Source organism: Diabrotica virgifera, chromosome 5 (genome assembly GCF_917563875.1).
Source record: "Diabrotica virgifera virgifera chromosome 5, PGI_DIABVI_V3a".
Classification (NCBI taxonomy): Eukaryota; Metazoa; Arthropoda; class Insecta; order Coleoptera; family Chrysomelidae; genus Diabrotica; species Diabrotica virgifera.
The window spans coordinates 230,474,703-230,497,142 of record NC_065447.1 but is presented as its reverse complement, the minus strand read 5'-3'; the positions used below and the strand labels follow the sequence as shown (position 1 = coordinate 230,497,142).

Here is a 22,440-nt window from a genome sequence, read left to right as displayed (position 1 = left end):
AGACTTTTTTTTTATTTCTGGAGGTAGATATTTTTAAATACTTTAAATTAGTTTAAACAAATTATCCTCGAAAAATGCATAGTTTTCCCGTCTTTTGACTTTGAAACTACAATATTTAGCATTTGACGAAGAAGAGCTAATATATACTTAATAAAGTATAGCTCGATTACTATTGGTGCTAAAGAAAATAAAAAAACGGTTTTGTTTATTTTTTCAAAAGGTACATTTTTGTTAAGTAAAGTTGTTTTGATAAAACGAAAACTTTTGAAGTTAATAGCAGAAAACTTATTAAAAACATTGATTTTTTTCATATAAAACTAACACTTTCGATAGCGAATAAATCGAAAACTATTAATTTTATCAAAAAAATGTATAAAACGTTTTTTGTTTAGAATGAAGGTTTTTACCAACTTTTGCGGTCAAAATATAATAAAAAATGTCCACCCCCAGATGGGGTAGCAACCACCCCCATGGTAAAAGCGCCTTTCGGCATTATATAGATTTTGATCCTTGGACTATCCACTACTTACTCTCAAATTTTCAGCAAATCGCATTCTGTAAAAATTGCGAGGTTTTGTCCTATTTTAAGCTTCATTGCTTGGACTAATACAACAGTATTTTCATTGACAATTTGTCCACAAACGCAAAGTCTCTTTTTCGTCTATAAAGTACTTTTTAAATGTATCCTTGTGCCCCTTGGCTACATACTAAAGCCGTTTTGTAGATTTTATATTCATTTTCTCTATTTAAATTTTTCAAAATAAATCACCGTAAGAGCAACTATAACTTAATAAGGCAACAAGAAAAAGAAGAGCAAGACATCAAGTATAACAATACCGAAAAGATCAAAAATATTAAGTATAGAGAAAACAAGAGCCCGAAAGTGTTAAAAACTCTAAAAAGCAAAGGCTAAAAACCAATACACTAGATAAATATCAGAAATGGAATCACTTAAAATGAGAAAAATCAGATAATAAATATTTTAGTACCCCATTCCCCCCTTCCCAAAAAACACAGTAAATTTATGGAGTCATAAAATTTATACCCGCACAGCTGAATTTTTCAGGATTGTTTATAAAAATATTTACAATTAACTGGTAATATTCTCTGACAAATTTTTAAGGGTACTCCATTTGTCTGACGCACCAAAGTTTGGAAACCTATACATCATATACAAAACGCCCCCCTCCCAAAAATTTTCCGAAAGAGAAAAGTTTTCCGACTCGACATGAATAACTGAATAAATGAAGTCTCAAGAGGGAGGTAATCATGATTTTTTTAAGAGTGGGCCCAAGATATAGTGCCTTTTGTAATAAATAATGGCGATATAAAATAATGTTCTATATAATTCTGGAATAATGGCTTGCATAAATTTTTTTACCTGGTTATTATTTTACCTATATAATTTGTTTAAAATTTACGTAATATTTTCAAATAAATTAATTGCTAAATAAAAGTATGGATTTTTCGACAAAGATTATAATTATGTCTTTGGCCTTTCTTAATGATGCATATTATTTTGCTTTTTTCGAAAGTTTAATTGACTTTAATATTATTCATTTAGTGATTGCGTTTTGCATATAATGATGTTTACAATATTTCAATCATACCACATAACATTTGCTTTCAATCAAAGTTGTAAATCTGTAAACAAATTGGAAATAAATTAGAATCCACAGAATTTTTAATATACTAAGCAAATATTGAAAACATATTAAATTTTGTTTACAAAACATATGAGATTTTATTTTAATAATATTTTTCGGTTAAGAGGCTACAGTAGCGATCAACAGGTAGCAACAAATGCGGTCCAAGATTGCGGCTGTAATTTTGAATATTTTGTCGAGATATTTGGCACACTTATTCGTAATATAATAAAGAATGGCGGTACAGAGCCCAATTTGAGAAATATATTAGTATGTGGAAATTACTCTGTAATTAAATACAATATTAAAAAACGAGCCTGTACCGCTATTAAGAAGAACAAAAAAATACACTTTCTTCAAATAAACTTTTTTATTCCATGCCTAGATTTAGTGTCATTTTGGACCTACCAAATTTTTTTTTGTAACAAGAAATCGAACATATACCTAATAACTAATTAGGCAACATAGAGAAATTGTCAGTCATTTTGACAAACCTGCGTCAGATTTTCTCTTATCTGTTCTGTTATCTTTATCGATATCTGTTCAGTGCAGTAGTGTATTATTTTAAGAATTCGTTATTGTTCCAGTCAAATGTTATATCTGTTCTACTCTATGGATGTGAAACCTGGAAAGTGACAAAATCCCTTACAGACAAATTGCAGGTCTTTGTTAACAAATGTCTACGAAGAATTGTGCGTATTTTCTGGCCAAACACCATCAGAAACGAAGATCTGCTACACCTGACCCAACAAAATAGGGTAGAAAATGAAATAAAATCCAGAAAGTGGAGGTGGATAGGTCACACACTCCGAAAAGATAGTTCCAGTATTGCAAAAACTGCCCTACAGTGATCCCCAAGGAAAAAGAAAAAGAGGTCGCCCAGCACAAACTTGGAGAAGATCCATCATGGACGAGATAAGAAGTCAAGGAAAGTCTTGGAATGAGATGAAGGCCCTAGCGCAAAATAGAACCCGATGGCGCGTTTTCACTGAAGCTCTATGCTCCACTTAGGAGTTCAAGAAGATTATATATATATATATATATATATATATATATATATATTGTTGTTTCATAGGAAAGTAGTGTTTATTTATAGTTACTTTATTATATTTTTGTGTAATAGAATGAGGTTGTTGGCCTATTTGAGGAAAGAGATTTTTGTTAATTGTGAGTTTTAGTTATATGTAGGAAGGTAAGTATATTTTACATAAAAATATTTCGAATTCTAATGCGAGTATTCGATTATATTAGGGTAGAGTGCCTTTGGCGCTCTATGAACTAAATAAAGTAAGACGGCTCTTGTTTCCTTCACAACGAAATGATTATTTATTATTATTTTGTGCAAATACCTATGTTAACATAAAATTTTCACCCATTTTGGTTTATTTTTATAAATATTTATTTACTAATAACAAAATTGTTTTCTATTCCTTCCATTTAGCGCAACTATGAGTATAATTGTCAAAATGATCTTAGATAACGTTAAAGATTATCACTGTTGCCAAAGTTTCGCAGACCTTAAGAAAAAAGAATGTGTGTGTACTTTGTACGCACATAAGAAGTTATACTTCTATTATATGATTTCTTAAAAATAAATATACTTTAAACAGTTTGTTTAAATTTTTTTAAACACCAAACTAATTTTGTGCTTACCGCTTTCAAAAAAATAAAAAAAATGTATAGGATTGCTCCGGACTCGAACTCAAGACCTCTCGATCTCTGACCGAATGCTATACCAAATACGCTACGAGGACTGTGTCTGTATCGGTTCGGACGTACCTAGTGACACTTCACGGTAACAAACAGACAAGTATAATAAATATACAATAAAATCTAATAATACTCATCTTACTCCTGAGGAAGACAAATCCAAAGACACAAAAATTATAAAAAATATATTTACTGAAAACACTAATATATTCTTTTCACACCTTTTCTTGCACTGATATATTTATACATAACTTGAAAGATTCAGTAACTAAACGCCATACTGTCTGTGTGCGCATGCGCGCAGTATTATGAAATTTTACTCTCAATCGCGCCTAAAGTAGTATAACTTCAAAAAGGTATGATACTATCTCCCGAAGTTATATTGATGACGCGCTACTGTATGCTTGGAGTTTTAACTAGTCAAAACTAGATTTGACTGCTAAATTCAGTTAAAACTAGAAATCCCGAACAAATTTCATTTAGAGTAGTTTATACTAGTTTAAACTAGTTTTTACTGGAATTACTAGCGAATACCAGTTAAAATCGTTGCGAGAAGAGACAAATTACGATTTATTTGGCGTTTTTTATTTGGCGTTTTCGCGGTAGGGCTACAAACGGTAACAAACTAGTGTGTGCAACTTTTGATTTTTATGCATCGTTTTTATTGGTTATATTACCATTATTGCAATACTGTGTATTATTCACTATGAGTGCTAATGTCGAAGATCAGGTTGAGAGCAGAGATATAAGAATTTGGAAAGAACGTTTTTTGGAAAAGATCTTACAAAAGGAACAGACCGAGAAAAAAGAAAGTCACTACAACGTTGTGACCAAAGTATGTATAATAAATTAATGCTCGAAGTACAAGATGCGGAACTGTCTGCCCAGAAAACACTAAAACGATTTAGAATTGTTGAAGTTGGCGAAATAAAAAAGTTAGCTTCTAGAATTGAACCCATCAAATATTATGTACCTACCTGCTGAAGACATTTTTGACATAATTGAATCAGCCCACGTTGCTATTGGTCATGGAATTTGGGACAGGTTGAAGACTGAAACCGCCAGAAAATACGCAAATATAACAATTGGTATGTTCAATAATTTTATATCAAAGAGTAAGTTTTATATCAAGTTGTAAGACCTGCCAACGGAAGAAGAGTAAAGCAAAGAGGGGTCTTGTGTCGAAACCTATATTGCATTCAGAAATGAATAGTCGCTGTTAGGTAGATTTGATCGACTTGCAATCACAAGAGGATCACGGCTACAAGTTTATTATGGTTTATCAAGATCATTTAACAAAATTTACTTTGTTGATACCATTACAAAGTTAAGAGGGCGGACGAAGTTGCTTATCAATAATTAACGGATATATTCTTGACTTTTTACATTCATGCATTTTACTTTCCGATAATGGCCGAGAGTCCGGTAATGCAGTTATAAATGCGGTAATGTCATACTGGCCTAAGGCAAAATTAGTTCATGGAAAACCAAGGCACAACCAGAATCAAGGTTCAGTAAAGCGAGCTAATCAAGACATTGAGAAAATGTTAGCAGTCTGGATGCAAGATAAAAACAACAACGTGGTCAAAGGACTTGCATTTTTTACGTTAACGATCTTGTCCAGTATTTTACGTTTTAGAGAAATTATTTACAAACAACCAGAGCAGCAAATTATTTAACGAGTTTTAGTTTAATCTAGAAATTACTGAAAAGTTTAGTAAAAACTAGTTTTGACTGAAATATGTTTAGTCTCAACTAGATTTAACTGAATTTGATAGTTCTAGTTTTCACTAGTTAAAACTAGAATTGTCTAAAGCCCATAGTTAAAATTAGTTTTTCCTAGTAAATTCGTGTTTTAACTAAAATGAGAGGAGTAAATTCGTTATTTCGTAAACCGGCGTTTTTAAGGAAAAATCCCGAAACAGGTCGATTTTTATTTTTAAGTTATCATATTGTGGCATATATGGTATACTAGTGACGTCATCCATCTGGGCGTGATGACGTAATCGATGATTTTTTTTAATAAGAATAGGGGTCGTGTGCTAGCTCATTTGAAATTTTCTTCAATTATCTATTCAGTAATATAAACATTTACATAATTATTTGTACAGGGTGTCCAAAAAAAGTTTTTAATTAAATTATTTGAAAAAAAGAAGAATGTATGTAATTTATTTAATCCAAAATACATTTTACGATTACCGAAAACTAAAAATTGTTTATTTCACAAATAAACATTGCTTTTCGATTAAATTCAATGTTCAAGCCAGCTTCCGCCAGCTGCCTGCCTCTTGGAAGTTAGAACATTTAATTTAAGCGAAAAGCAATGTTCATTTGTGAAATCAACTTTGTTTTCTGATTTGTGAAAGCAGTAAAATGTATTTTGAATTAAATAAATTACAAAAATCGACCTGTTTCGGGATTTTTCTTAAAGTCTCCGGTTTACGAAATAACGAAATTTATTCCTTTCATTTGCACCATACTGTATACACATGCAACGGTGGAAAATAGTGTCGCGCACGCTTGATTAGCAATTAAAAAACAAAGGAGTTTTGGATATTATATTGCAAAAAAACTCTTCGGGATTTCATCAATCGATGTTTAAAGAATACCTACCTTGGCAACATTCAAATTTTCAGTTTTTCACATAGTTTTTGAGGGTTAAAGATGGCCGATTTCGCAATTTTTCAATTTTTAATCGCTTACATGTCAAAAACTATCAACTTTAGAGAAAAGTCACTAAAGACCTTTTCTGTTTGGAATGATCCAAAAAAACCTAAAAAAACTTTGTTCCATGCAAAAAAATACTTTTAGGAAAAAAAACGTTTAAAAAATTTTTGACCCACTTTTGGTCCTGGTAACATGCAAATTTGTTAAAAGGGGTCCTTTTTGAGTAAGATTGTGCAAAAAATCCGTATCGGAATATTTTTCCTAGCGGATGCGCAATGGCTTTCTGGACTAATCATTATAAACTAGTTCTAATGTGTTTACAAATTACCAATTTTCATTAAAAACACATGTGTTTATCGATACGAGCCACTGTAAACATCATTAAATGCACAAAATAATTATTTGATGAAACATATTAAATCGATTAAAAAAACAAAATTATATAGATTATTTATAAACACAAAAAATATTTATAACCTTTGTCGAGGATTTATATTAATTTATTCCCAACGATTAACAGTATTATGTAAAATTTAAAATAAAACAACATGTGCAACACGAAAAATGTTATGGAAAAGAGATTTTAAATATACTTATTGTACCTAATGTTTTCGCTTTCTTTTATACATATTACATTTTTAATTGAATAGAATGTCGAAAGGTCAAATTACAGCATCGTAAAATCTTCTAATTATATGTTTTCTTCGCCTCTAGGTCTGAAACATTTTTTTAATCTAATAATTTTGACCATTGGCCTTCAGTCACTCGAAGTGGTTTTTGGCAACAATAACGTAATGTATCAGTGACCATCAGTAACCCAATTTAGGTGAAGCTTCAAATCATAGGTTTTGTGCTAGCAATTATGCCCCAGTCAAGGAAGAAAAAAGCTGAAAAAATCTTGTACAGACATTTGAACGTTCTAAAATGTATATGAGGGGTAGCTGATGAGAAATCTGTGAAGACGTAGGTATAGCTGATTTTGCTTTGTTTTTTTAACAATCTTAAAAAGAAAAACTATTTTTGTCTATACAACGTTTCTTATACATTTTACAGAAAATTGGTTTAAATAAATAAATATTGTACTTAGATCATAAAAAGTTCTTTACATTTGAGAGTTTCCAAATTAAAATACAGTGGAACCCTGATAAGTAGGCCCCCGATAACCCGGAAATACGGCTAATCCGGACCGATTTTTATCAGACAAAAATTTCAACAATAAAAATGTATGTAATATGAATACCCCGTCAAAATATCCCCGTCAAAAAAGCTCCGACAAAATAGCCCCGACATAATATCCCGCACACAAAATAGCTCCGACAAAATAGCCTGCAGACAAAATAACCGCGGAATAATAGCCCGCCCACAAAATAGCCCCGACAATATAGTCCCGACAAAAAAGCCCCCTTCAGAATTCATCATGAAATAATCCCCAAAAAAAAATACATTTTTTCGGATTTGGTAATTATCCTCTATTCAGATGTTTATCTTAACCACATTCAATAAAAATGGTCTTTTCAGAGAACTCGAACCCTGTCTTCTGTTTCGATTAAATGTGTTCTACTCTTCGATTAAATTTAATGTTCAAGCCAGCTCCCGCCAGCCATCTGCCTCTTGGAAGTTTGAACATTTAATTTAAGCGCAAATCAATGTTTATTTGTGATATAACCATTTTTGTCTGATTTCTGACAGCAGTAAAATGTATTTTGAATTAAATATACATTCTTCTTTTTATAGGAATAAGCCACAATTTTACCAAAAAAATGATTTTAAAAACGTTTCGAAGCCCAAATCGGGTTTCGTTGTCAAAATACAAAATACTACTATCAAAAATATTTTGACAACGAAACCCGATTTGGGCTTCGAAACGTTAATAAAATACCACTCGCATTGGCAACCCTTTCATCATTTAGTTAATAAAATAATTTTTTTGGTAAAATTGTGGCTTATTCCCATAAAAATAGTTGATTATAAAAATGCCACAAGGAAATAGCTTCAGAACAACATTACATTCTTCTTTTTTTTGTCAAATAATTTAAATTAAAAAAAGTTTTTGGACACCTTGTATAAATAATTATGTAGATGTTTATATTACTGAATATTGAATTAAATAACCTTTCAAATGAGCTAGCACACGACCCCTATTTAATCGTAATTTTAAAAACAAAAATCGACCTGTTTCAGGATTTTTTCTTAACGTAGCGAGTTAACGAAATAACGAATTTATTCCTTTCATTTGCACCATACTCTATGTCTGAATTGCCGATATGAATAAGTCAGATTAAATTAAATTGTTAGACATTTTTGTTTAATTTATTATTATTTTGTATTTTAACAAGGACGTCCGAAGTGGAAATCGAAACGTAAATAAAATAATTTTTTGCACGATTGATCATTTTTGACTGTTTACCGTGACAGATTTTACGTCAGTAGGTGACATTTACTAGCAACTCGACGGTAAGTAATCCAACTCGACGGTAAGTACTCCAACTCGACGGTAAGTAATTCACTTACCGTCGAGTAAAAAAATCACTTAATTTTAATTTATTTTTTGAAAGAATAAAGAAAACTAACGAATTATTTATTAATATTGAAACATATGGTACAATTTGTTAAATTATTTAATGAAATCCCACTTGTTTGGGCAAGCTTCTTCCCAAGCCCGTTCAATTTCTTCAAATTCACTTTCGGTCATATTTTAATTTATAATAATCAAAATTTTACTTAAAATTATTGACAACTAAATAAAAACTCAATTCTCCATTGTTGTTATGCACCCTAGTTACTACCTAACAACCAAAGTATCTATCTTGATAAAATGAATGAAACTAGTCAATATGACGAAAATGTTTAATTTTATAATTTATAATGGTATCAATCGTGCAAAAAACGTTATAAGCATGTCGAACGTTAAGGGTAACCGATCTCAGACAATAATTGAAGTCGTCGCTCCGCTCCTCCTCCAAACAATTGTCTTCGATCGGTATAAAACCCTTACCGTTCTCCATACTTAATATACTATTTTAAGTTAAATTGTGGCTTATTTTCCAATTAGAAAATGATTTAAAATAAATGGTAGGTACTCCGTTAAAAGGTAAAATTTTTATTGGGGGTGTCGTCGTTGGGGCTGTTTTAGCTGGGGCTGTTTTAGCCGGGGCTGTCTTGACCGGGGCTATTTTGTGTGTGATCTATTTTGTCGGGGCTATTTTGTTTACGGGCTATTTTGTCGAGGCTATTTTGTAACGGGGCTATTTTGACGGGGCTTTCTTGACGGGGCTGTTTTGACCGGGCCATTTTGACGGGTCACGATGTAATATAATATTTGAGAGATAATGGGTATTTGTGTAATTTGAACTACATATACGATACTAAAAATGACTCATGACACACGACGTTCATTGTCGTGTTATCGGAAACAACAGGCACCTGTAGTATCCTTTATTTATTTCAAACTGTCTTAGCATTGTTTAAAAAAGACTAAAAGACTATTAAAAAATTCTTTTTTAAAGAATGGTCTTAGTCTTCACTCTTCACTGTTATTAACCCTGGAAGCTCACACTTGGGTGTGAGATACCCATCGCGACACTTAACTGCATGTAGCTTGCGCAGCTGCATTTCAATGGTAATGCTGCTTTATGTTAATTCAGTCTGTAGTCTACCAAGGACGGGTGTGTAGTTGTGGTCTCATTTGAGCAATATTTCCAATCACGAGAATTTATTGAATACAGGCTAGGGCATGTAGCACCCATGTGTGAGGTTTGCGATCAAGTGTGCGTTCAAGTTAATGACCTAACAACACAACATCCCACAAATTTAGTAAAGCAAACTAGGTGTTATTTCTGCAAAGGCAAAAATGGAAAAGCAAAGCGTGCATGCTCGGCTTGCTATAAAGCATAATGCATGGAGCATAGAGCCACACTGTCTTATGAATGTAGTTACTAAAATGAGTGAAACTGAAATACCTGGCTAAGAATGAATATTAGTTCTATAATCAAACGGTGTTATATTCTAGTTAGAAAGACCATTTTGTTGTTAAATTAAATTAAAATATTTTAAATTATGTTTCCCGTTTTTTAGAAAATGTTTTTTAATTATTTTTAGGTATTTTTAATATTTTTTTTCTTTTGTGTTACTACAATTAAGAGAGAGAAAATAAAATTATTGATTTAATTATTCTTATGTATTCAATAGTGATTAGAGCGTCTCTGGAAATCATAAAATATTTACTTTTTTTTTATTTCTTCACAAAAAATCATTGGGTATCTGATACCCATGTGTGCGGTTTATTTAAAAAAAAAGTAGGTGTGATATTCCAGGGTTAAATAACATAACATCGTTGTGATTGAGACCGTATTGTGTGTAGAACAGTCGTATTGTTCGCTTTCGTTTTGTAATTGTTCGTAAATCTATTCAGATTTTGTGTTTGCGTGTTTTTTGTCTACATAATGGCAACAAAACGTAAAAATGTTGTAGTGACAATGGAAAAGAAACTAAAAGCATTAGGTAGAATTGATAAAGGCGAATCTTTAAAAACAATTGCAGCATCATATTATGGTGTCGGTACATCTACAGTATCGGATTGGAAGAAAAATAAAACTAAAATCGAAGAATTTTTTTTTTCAAAATGATAACAAAAGACAGTTTGGACAATCGGTGCAAAGCTAATAAAGCCTAAAGGTGAGATTCTCGACGACGCTTTGTATGTGTGGTTTTGTGCGGAATGAGAACGTGGTTTACCTGTGTCTGGACCAATTATTCAAGAATCAGCACTCAAGCTGAATAAGAGAAATGAACAATACTCTATACAACTATACGTAATTTAGATGTGTACTGTGCATATATATTTCATGTTATTTCAATTATAACGGAGTTTATCTGTAAGTATACCGTATTTTATTAATTTTTACCATTTTCTCCGGCTAACCCGGATTTTCGATAACCCGGATCGGCCGCGGTCCCGATTAATCCGAGTCAACGAGGTTCCACTGTACCTACGTAAGCAATAATTGACCGAGATAATTGTAAAATATCTACCCTTATTTTTGTAATAATTTATAAATGTTAATACCTGTGTTTTTTTTTCTCAAAAAAATATGTAATATAACTACTAGCTCAGTTACTCTAGAGGTATTTTGTAAATCGCAATCGATTCTTTTGGGCTTCATTTTTAAGATGTATTAAAACTTTGATATTTTTTACGTCACACGCTTGTAAGTAGGCTCAATGAATAGCTAGTGGACAAACACACTTTCCAAAAAAAAGCGGAACCTTCTACGACCAATAACAAAAAACAAACCGAGACATTGCAGCACACAATTCTCCCCTCCACTTTTCCGTGGCGGTATTTTACGAGTATCATTTCACAGTCAGAAGGTTCTGTTTTTTATTTGAAAAAAGTGTTTTTTTTTACCGACTTTTCATTGAGCCTACTTAAGAGCGTAAGACGTAAAATATATCAAATTTATGATAAATGTTTATAAGCTAAAAAGACTATTTAGACTAATTAGACTATTAAGACATGTCTATTATGTCTGATTATGTCTATTAAGACATTTTCAAACTATTTTCTAATTACAAATTTAATCAAATCTTCTTTAACATACCTAAAAATGAAGCCTCAAAGAATCATTAGCAGCCATAATCTTGAGTAGTTGTGTTACCTGTCATTATGCCAAAAACAAAGTTGTTAATCTTTATAAATTATTGCAAAAATAAAGGTTTTTTTTGCAATTATATCGGTCAATTATTTAAACCATTTTTCTCTACAGTGTATAATAATTTTTGTGTTTTATAGGCAAAAACACTGTTTTTTGACTTTTTACTATTATTTAACAAAAAAACAAAGCAAAATTAGCTATATCTTTTGAGTATTATAATTAAATACGTAAAAACAACAGTACCTACCTGTTTATGCCCTCTTCTAATTTATTTTTGCCTTTTCTTATGACGTGGCAACGTGGTATTTTTAAACCGATATATCCACATATTCTCATACGATAAAGGCAGTCGCCCAGAAAGGTTCGCAAAAGCATACGCGTCGAGTCACCACGGCCAAAGTCATAAAATATTATGGGTGAAACAACCCCTTTTAGCGTGTCGTGTTTATCAAAACGCTTCTTTCACATTATAAGATTTTTGAACGTGCGAGGGATTTGTCGTGCCGTAGTTTTGTCGCACTTGTCCTTTTCACACAATAAGAATTGAGTCGCACGAAGATATTTTGCTGTGCTATTTGGTATATTATTTTTATTTACAATTTGTGGCTGAGGTAGGTACATGATACGATGTCGGATATGTATCGTTACGATCTATCATTACAAATGGGTATTTTTGTCCATACTTTTGTCCTAATGTACTGTAATGCGTATTTAATTCATTTGCAATTTGTATTTTCTCAGTTATTGTTTCTTATGTTTTTTTTAAGCCTTAATTTGTTTTTATAATCGTTATTCTACTAAGCTATTTGTGGGATCTTGGATTAGCTCATATAATTAGCTCATACAATCTATGTAATAAACTATTCTAAATGGGAAATAAGCCACAATTGAACTAAAAAATTATTTTATTAACGTTTCGACATCCGATTTGGACGTCGAAACGTTAATAAAATTATTTTTTTTAGTTAAATTGTGGCTTATTTCCCATTTAGACTAGTTTATTTTAAAAATTCCACAAGGAAACAGCTTCATAACAACATTACAATCTATGTTTTTCATGTACAGAATTTAAAAGACCCTCTGTCATCCATTCATTTTTAAATATTCCTCTCGTTTTAAATGTTTTCTTTAAATTTTATTCTGGCCTTGGTTCAGAACCTTTAGCCACGTAACTACATATACAATTATTATTCGTTCATAAGTATAAAATTGTCCAGTATACACTTAAAAATAAAAAATAAAAAAAATAAAGCTTACAAATAACAATGCCTACGTACTATGTTAATAAATACAACTATATTAATTTTTTTTTCTTTTTCACTACGGTAAGAACTAAAAACATACATAGGTTACAAAATAATATAATTAATTACAGTAAATATCTCATTCATACATTACATAATACAAAAGAAATACCTATTCATTCAAACGATTAGTTTTACATTCACACTTTTAATTTAATTTTTTGAAGAAATGTCATAATTAGTTTAAAAATTTTAATGTTATCCACACTTAATAGCACATTTAAGTCTAGGGGAGTACTTAAACCTGCTTTCAGCAATTCTTGTAGCAGCCACATACTTGCATTGAGATTTAAGGGACAGTTAAAAAATATATGATTTAGATTAGCTATGCTAGTTCCACAGTCACATCTGCCTGTTGGGAGAACTCCGATTTTATGTAGATGCTTCGGGAAACATCCATGATCTACTTTTAATCTTAGGATGGTCGACATTGTGTTTCTACTTAGTGCAACAACTTTGTAAAATTGGTTAACAGCTACTGTTGGTTGTAATTTAAACAAATTAGTGCCTGTACTTTCACCGAACTGAATCCAACGTCTATCCCATTTACATTTAATATGCTGTTTAACGTATGCAAAAAGATCACATGTGTTAAGTTCTTCAATCAATATTTGAGGGTACTTTAGTGGATTTTTAGCTATTAAATTCGCAATACTATTACCTAATATGTCTGAATGTCCCTTAACCCACACAAATTTAACACTATATGTTGAAGCTGATAATTTTAGTAATTGTTGCAATATTTTTAATATAAATATATTGCTGTTAATTGTGACTCCAAAGTTTTGTAATGCATTTAATACTGATAGTGAATCACTGCACACAACAATTTTCTTCCATTGTCTCTCACAACACCATTCAAGAGCTATATATAGCACATGCTTCGGCGGAAAAGATGTTGGATTGATTATTTAGAGTAAATACTTTTTTTAAATTTATTTTTGGTACAAAGTTAGCACTTGTTGTACAGTTTACTGATTTTGACCCATCTGTATAGATCGTGGTGTAATCTGAATAATTACTTAAGATTTCCTTGAGAGTATTATGACAAAATTTAGTTTGGTATTTAGGGATAATAATATTTGTAGATAGAACGCTTGTTAAGTGTGGTATATCCAATGATTCCCAAATAAGGTAGCAAGGAGAGTTTGTTAAATTAAGTTCATGGCAAGTTACAAATGCTGTCACTAGTAGTGGAGAATTCTTTTTTGCAAAATGTGTAGATGTTAAATCAGCTGTATTTAATTGACTAATTATTTTTGCATTATACGTGCAGCGATAATGTTGGATTAGGAAATATTTGCTTGCCAAATATTCTCTACGTAATGGGAGTGGATTTTCAGATGCTAGAACTAGTGTAGCTTCATTTGGAGTGCTTTTCATCAACCCTAACACATTTTTCAAAGCTTTCAATTGGATTCTATCAAGTTTACGTAAATTACTTATGCTCGCTGATCCATACACCAAACACCCGTAATCTATAATAGATCTAATATAGGCTCGATAAAAAGTCAATCCAGTAGTTTGATCTGCACCCCACGATCTCTTACAAAGCATTTTAAGTAAATTAATACCTTTTTCGCAGCGGCTAATTGTGTAGTTAATATGTTGAGTCCAAAGCAGTTTTCTGTTGTTTTAAATGTTGTTTTAAGATAATTTCACATAAGACGTGACCGCCGCCCTATTCCAGTTTTTACCGAGTTGTTTACCCTATAAAACTAAATATAATTTCGTAGAATAAAAGGTATATTTTATATGGAGCGAAATCAAATTATAGCGTTGTGTTTACTTTATCGTCGAAGAAAGAGAAATAAGAGGAACCGGTTTTTTTCTTTATCACCTAATTCGTCAAATTAATTAATTCAAATTAATTCGTGCACTGTCAAGTGCACGGTATACACCATTCCAAGCACTTCTCGTCAAGTTTCTATCTTTATAAACTTTTTTATGCCAGTTTTATCCCAATGAACAGGTCTCGCTTCAATTAATTTTATTAATATTTCACTATTAATCTGAGACATCATAATATAAAATATATGCACCTACTTTAAACAGCCATAGAGTGTAAATGAAAATCATATACCAAACAATCGAGGAAGCTACCTTTGTGCGACTGAACGACAGTATCATATGAAAGGATGCATTAAGTTCCCTATGCTACTGGGTGCGTAAAGACGGCACGGCTGCCGTGTGTTGTAAGCGAGGGACGACATAAACACGGCGGCTTTACCGAACGTTCCAACCACCGCACCTTCTAGTGAGAAAGGCTCCATATGATTACATGAGCCACCATTGGAATGTCGTCGTGCGTTCTAAAACTCGCACGTTTAAATTCTTATAATGTGAAACAGCACTTAGACAGTTCAAAGTTTAACGGACTTATCCTATATTTTACTGTTTAATTTAGTGTTTTAGAGTCAATAAATTCATATCTTTCACACGTTTGTATCCCTTGCAACCAGCATCTTATCGAAAGGTTTTATCGCGTCAAATTCACTATCTATACCAGGTATTCTGGTGCTCTGATAAATAACCACCTTTGAAATAAAGAATATGTTTCTCCAGAAAATTCTTTTATTTTTACCTTCTTTATGTCGTCCGAATAATATATGATTCTAAATGATCTGAAAAGTAAGTGTTGGTATCGTCAATAATTATCTTTTTAAACTTAGGTATACGTAATAGGGAAGGATTCCAATGATCAGCTATATACCATAGTTTCAATAAACTTGCAGTTACGTAAACCTGTAAAATGGTATAGATTTAAAAAATATAGATATTAATAATAATAATAATAATAATGTTTATTTACTTCTCATTATGCTCTCATATATAACAATATTATAATAGAATAATTCAATACTAACATAATTACAAATTAATTTTAAGTTAAATATTTTCACATATAAATAAATAGTAAATAAACCAAAAGAAGAAATTCCCTGAAGAACCAGAGGTTGTGCTCAGGGATTACATTATTCAAATATTAAACATTAACAATACAAAAACGCATAACAAATATTAAAAATTAACAATACATAACTGATAACAACTCATAATGCATAACAAATATATTATATATTAGTAGTTATATTATAAATTTAATTAAAGATCGCATTCAAAAATTCAGTTCCAGTGTTCTTAATAAATTTTTTAAAAATGGATTTAATCATGTTGAATGAGTTTATTTTTCTCAAATATATTTTATAAATTTCGGGTAAATAATTAAATATTTTAGGAATATAGTATGTGAAATTATGTTTACCAATTGATTTAAAATTACTAATAATTTTTACATAGTCATGAAGCTTTTTTCTAGTGTCGTAATTATGATCTATTGATTTCAATATTTGTTTATTTTTGTATGTATGCAAAATTATGTTTAATAAATATAATTGTCTAATTTTAAAAACACCAGCTTGCTGATAAAGAAGTTCTGATGAATATAAGCGAGTTTTTTTTAACATTATTTTTAAAAATCTCCTTTGAAGTATTTCGAGTTTAATCAAATGTGAGGAATATGTTCCACCCCATGCTATAATGGCATATCTAAGACGTGATTCTATTAAGGAATAGTATACCATCTTTAAGAAAGATAAATCAAGAATGTTGCTGAGATATCTAAATCTGTATAGTATCATTCTTAGAGTTTTACATACCATATCAATATGTATATCCCATTTCAAGTGACAATCTATATATAAACGCCTAAATATTTTATGTATTCTTTCCTATTTATTTTAATGTACGCCTTATTATAGTTTAGATTTAATTCCATGAATTCGGGTAAATTATTTTTATATATTGAAAATGGTATAAAGTAAGTTTTATCTGTATTAACTGTCAGTAGTTTCCTACTTAGCCAATCTAGAACCTTTACAGTTTCTGTTTCTGCCAAAGTTTTAAGTTCATTCCAAGAATTACTAGTGTAAAGTATAACTGTGTCGTCAGCAAAACAAATAATCTTTCCATTTATTTTCATTGCCGCTAGATCATTTATATATATTGAAAACAATAAAGGGCCTAAAACAGTACCTTGAGGCACACCATACTCAATGGTTCTTTCAGTACTAAGTTTGTTATTAATTTTGACAATTTGTAATCTATTTTTTAAATAACTTTGAAATAGTAAATATGGTATTCCTCTTATTCCAAGATCGCTCAAAGCACTTAATAACTGTTGATGACTAACAGTATCAAATGCTTTCGCTAAATCTAAAAATACTGCTAAAGTAGGAGAACCACTGTCCAGCATCTTATATAAATAATCAGTAGCAGATGTTATAGCATCTGAAGTGGAATATCCTTTTTTAAAACCAAATTGGTTTGTAGAAAGCAGGTTAAACTTTTTAAGATATTGATTAACTCGTTCGGCTAATGCCTTTTCAAAGATTTTTGCAAGGCTGGTAATAAGTGATATTGGACGATAATTTTGTATTAATTTTTTATCACCCTTTTTAAATATAGGTATAATTACAGCTTTTTTAAAATTGTCAGGACATGTACCTACCTTGTTCAAATATTATATTTATTAAATTAGTTATTGGATCAACAACATAATGGGAAATTATCTCTAACAGATCAGCAGAAATGTTATCTATCCCAGGAGATTTTTTTGGTTTTAAAGAATGAATAATACACTGAACTTCTGATTTTGTTACGGGTTTTAGAAAAAACGTACTATTACATGTAGTTTTTGGAGGATTAGGTGAAGATGGTATTTTAATATTTTTAGCAAGCTCAGACCCTACATTAGAAAAATAATCATTAAAAATATTGCAAATATTTTGACTATCAGTGATTACCTCATTATTTTGATTTAAAATGGAATTAATTTCATTTTTTGTTTGATTATTATCTAATTTTTTAATAGTGTTCCACAGACCTTTAGAACTGTTTTTATATTTTGTGATTTCTGAATGAAAGTAATTCTTTTTTGCCTCAATAATCAGTTTATTTAATTTATTTTTGTAAATTGTATATTCTTTTTTTAATCTTAGGTCATCTGGCTTGTTCATAAATTTTCTGTATAGTTCATTTTTTTTATTAACTGATTTTATTAAACCATCAGTCATCCAGATATTCCTCTTAATTCACATCTTTTTTTCTTTATTTCTTTTGTATTTTTATTGATTAAAGAAATGAGTGTATCTGTAAAATTATTTAAGAAATCATTAGGGTTATTAGTATTAGAAAAGTAATCCCAATTTTGAAAACTAAGATCTTTTTTTAAATCATCATAATTAATTATTTTCCTAAATTTAGTTTTGTATTCAATTTTATTTTTTTCAAAAGAAAAACTTACAAATGTTGCTTTATGATCAGTCACAGAGAGATCCAGAACAGCTGATAAAGCATTATGGTTGATACAAAATTAATAGATTAAAAAATAAATGAAATTTTCCACACGGATTACCATTATATCAAAAGGTTTTCTAACTTATCACACCATCATCATAGAAAACATGTTTGCAATTGAAAACACCTACTTAAACAGGTGTGATAACCTTTGAATTATGTTTTAAATGTGTTAAAAATTAAAAATAAAACTAGATAAAGTCCATGTTTATAGATTTAACTTAAAGGAAGCATTCTGACTCATACTCGAAACAGACGTCTGACTCGTATGACTCTTATCAAAGATACTATACTAAATTTACAATCAAGATGCAGTAGAAATAAACAAACTAAGGCACGTTAAATCTACACGTCAGATTTTCTACACAAATTTTTAATTTTTATTTCATTGTATTTTAATATTAATTATCCTATTCCCAACTAAGATAAATCCATAACTGTTATTGTCACCGGTAAACTAAGTTAAGGAAGTCAAAGTGGAAACAAGTAGTGTGCTATGGAAAAAAATAGAACTATTAGAAGTATTAACTTCAAGAAGTCATCATGTGTCAAATTATGTGTCAAATCAGTAAAACATAAAAATTTGTTCATTGATGGTTTGTTGCGGTTTGTTTCTATTAAATTTTATATAAAATTTATACAGAGTGAAATTCAAGATGATTCTTACAAACTAAGAAGCATTTGACATGATAGCCACATTCTTTGAATGCATAAGAAATGCAACTGTTGCGGCTAGAATAATATATGCAATGAAATATCCCCAAAGACGTCACCCCAGTAGTAGAGTTTTTCATATTTTGTTTTGATTTATTATATACGGTGACATCTGGAAAATGTTTCTTTGTTCTTTCCATAGCACACTACTTGCTTCTATATATTTCCACTTATATGACAGCAACAGTTATGTTTAAAATTTACACGTTTCTTAAGATATCTCGAGATAGAAAAAAGGTATAGACATGCGTTTTTCGGTATTCTGTTGCTACTTTGGTCTAATTTTGTAATACAGGAAAAAATACATACTTGTATTTAATATTTTTCAAAGAAAACTAGATTTCTAAAAAGAAAATAAATAGCGCCTCCTAGCCGGCATATTACGTAATAGGCTGTTTCCAAATTATAACTATTACATTGATGAAAAAGAGCTGTTTTCAACAAGACCAAGTTTGCAAAAATCTATTAAGCAGAACCGGACTTACAGCGATTTTTTCATAACAAGGTTCCCACTCACCCCCACCTCTTATTTGCACAGGTAGACTTAAACTTGCGAAATAAAATATGCGCAGAATTTTATGAAGAATACGATAATCGGATTTCTAGTGCCTTTTCATTAGGCAAATTTTGTAAAATTTCGATTTTTTAATTTTTGATATTCAATTACACCCTCTAGCGGTATACAGAGCTTGAAAATGAATGCATTTGAATACAGTCGTATATACAGCTTCAAAATGTGGAACTTCCGTACAATTCACGACCCCGTCTGTTCAGCTGGTAAATTCCAACGAAAAATGGACCTAGTTACTCAAAGGAGTAAAGAACAATATAAAAATAAAAATGAAAATTCCATTTTTATTCAGTTGCAATGCGAAGGCAAAACCGTCTTATTTTTCACTTAGAACAGGGAGCGCAAACCAGCACTCTAAATCGACGATTTTCGACTCTAATTGGAGTCATCATCAGAGAGGCGTAGGTTTTCTGCTCTCTGCCCGAAGTGATAAAACTCCGAGAGCTTGTCCCCGCATTGCATTGTCCTTGACGTTCTTCGTTTCAGCATCCATCTGGCTTGCAATTTTTAGAAGCCATGGAGGTGTTACCAGGGAAATGGACCAATTAGTTTTCAATTAAAAATCTTTTAGTAATATTTTAAATATTTTTCAATATTATTAATGTTTCTATTAGGTTGAAAACTTTGCCTTTCAGTTGCCAGATGACGCTAGTCACCTACTCCCTAAACGTAAGTTGCAATGCGGGGACAAGCTCTCTGAGTTTTATCACTTCGGGCAGAGAGCAAAAAACCTACGCCTCTCTGATGATGACTCCAATTAGAGTCGAAAATCGTTGATTTAGAGTGCTGGTTTGCGCTCCCTGTTTTAAGTGAAAAATAAGACGGTTTTGCCTTCGCATTGCCACTGAATCAAAATGGAATTTTTATTTTTATGTTTTTTTTAATTGTACCTATCGTCGGTATACTGCGAAAACCAGATAAATGACAAATTTTAAAACATTGAGTTAAGTATACCAAAAATTCTCAGCTTTTTACGCTCTAGATACAGGTAAAACCCAATAAATGATACGACTTACCATTCAGCAGATAATTTGTGTAATAAACAAATAAGTTACACCTAACCAACTTTTCATTTTCAAATAAATCAATATATCGCTACTTATTTCCATAATTTCAAAGTTCTGTTACATGTAAAACCAACTAAGCGCACATATATATTTGCCAGACAACAATATATTTCTACTGCTGTATATCTACCATATTCAGTAAAAAGGTGATAAGTGTCTTTAATACAGTGTGATTTATTTTGATTTACAGGTAAAACCAGGTAAGTGATCGCACCTCGATCTTAAATTTAGGTTTAATCAGCTAGGTCTCTTAACTTGCTCAAAATAATGATAGATTATTATTTCTGATATATGTATGCATCTTTCACTAGCATATCGAATATCAAACACAATTGGTCCGCTTGATTCAAAATAAAGCACTAAACTTTAAAAACGTTTTTTCTCGATTTCGGTATTTCGACATTTACCTGGTTTTCGCAGAATACCGACGATATAATAATTTTTTTCCTCGCAATAGCAAATAAGTTATTCAAATTATTTAGTAGCAAAAAATTGCAATGTTTGCAATCACGTTTTCCTATGTTGAAAACGGTTTTTTCTAACTTTTTTAAATTATTTTGATAGAATAACCCTTTCTTGTTCAAGCTATCCGTAGAATCATTGTAAGTTCATTTTTTTCTGATTTATGTCATTGCAAAAAAGGTGTTTGGGATAAACAAATTGAATAACTTTTAAACTAATTGATGAATTGCTCTGAAATTTTAACCACGTTTTTATCACTATCAGACCCATTTCAAACCAATATCAAGGTTGAAAGTTCATTTTTACAATTGATATTAACATTTGTTGAAAATTAAGAATAGTTTTAGGTTTTTTACTATTCTGAAGAATTCTTAGGTTTTTCTAAGCATCAAATTAGTATATCAACATTTATAATTCACCATTTTAAAGCTTTTAACTTGTTTATGAAATAATTAAGTATTTCGAAATGCGTTCAAAATGCTTTACGTTTAAAGGCGCAAAATTTTGGCTTTAATGCTTTTTAAATGCATTAATTTTTTTCGAATCCTGGGAAATCTAATAAGCGTTTCTGAAAAATTTAAACGCAAAATGAAAGATTACATTATTACCGAGAGCAAACAAAAAGTTTGTTTTGAATGAGATATTTGAAATTAAAAATCGCACTAAATTTTCTCTTTTTTTTCGTCCCTGTAACTTATTAAAATAAACATAGAAGTTTTCAGGTACTTTCGGCCCTCAATAATAACCTAATCTTTCATTCTGCGTTTATTATTTGTTTTCTCAGGATTCGAAAAAAAAAATGAATGCATTTAAAAAGTATTATACCTAAGATAAGTACCCCTTTAACTGGTACACGAAAGTTCTTAAAATGATGCATTTTGGCCTTAAATTGTTCATTAATGTTTTAATAAGTCCACCAAACCCACTGCATGAAACGAGGTTTTGGTTATCGAGGTCCATAAAACTCAAAAAACTTGTCGGATGCCTGGCAGGGTCAAAGTCCCCAACAGGGTAATCTTTTGTCTTATCTCTATGAACTAATGCCAATCTTTGAAAATATTTAATCACTTTTTAAAATTGCGCCTTTTTGCCCTAAGAAACTTATTAGTAGATTTATTTATAAAAATCCCAATGAGTCGAATTAAATCCCAATAATGATTCATGTGCCATCACTATTTGTTACAAACTTCTTCAATTCATTCATCCGTATGATTAGAAGATTAATTGTAGTCTATTTTTTTATTTGTATCATAATTGAATGAAAGTAGAAGTGTTCACTTATCTATA

At 30.7% G+C, this 22,440-nt stretch overlaps 1 protein-coding gene across 1 annotated transcript in view; it reads left to right on the top strand.

The window, feature by feature from the left end:
* Window positions 1-22,440, top strand: part of LOC114327173 (uncharacterized protein MAL13P1.304) — a 100,650-nt gene that overhangs the window by 17,023 nt on the left and 61,187 nt on the right. The gene's annotated exons all lie outside the window — the stretch shown is intronic.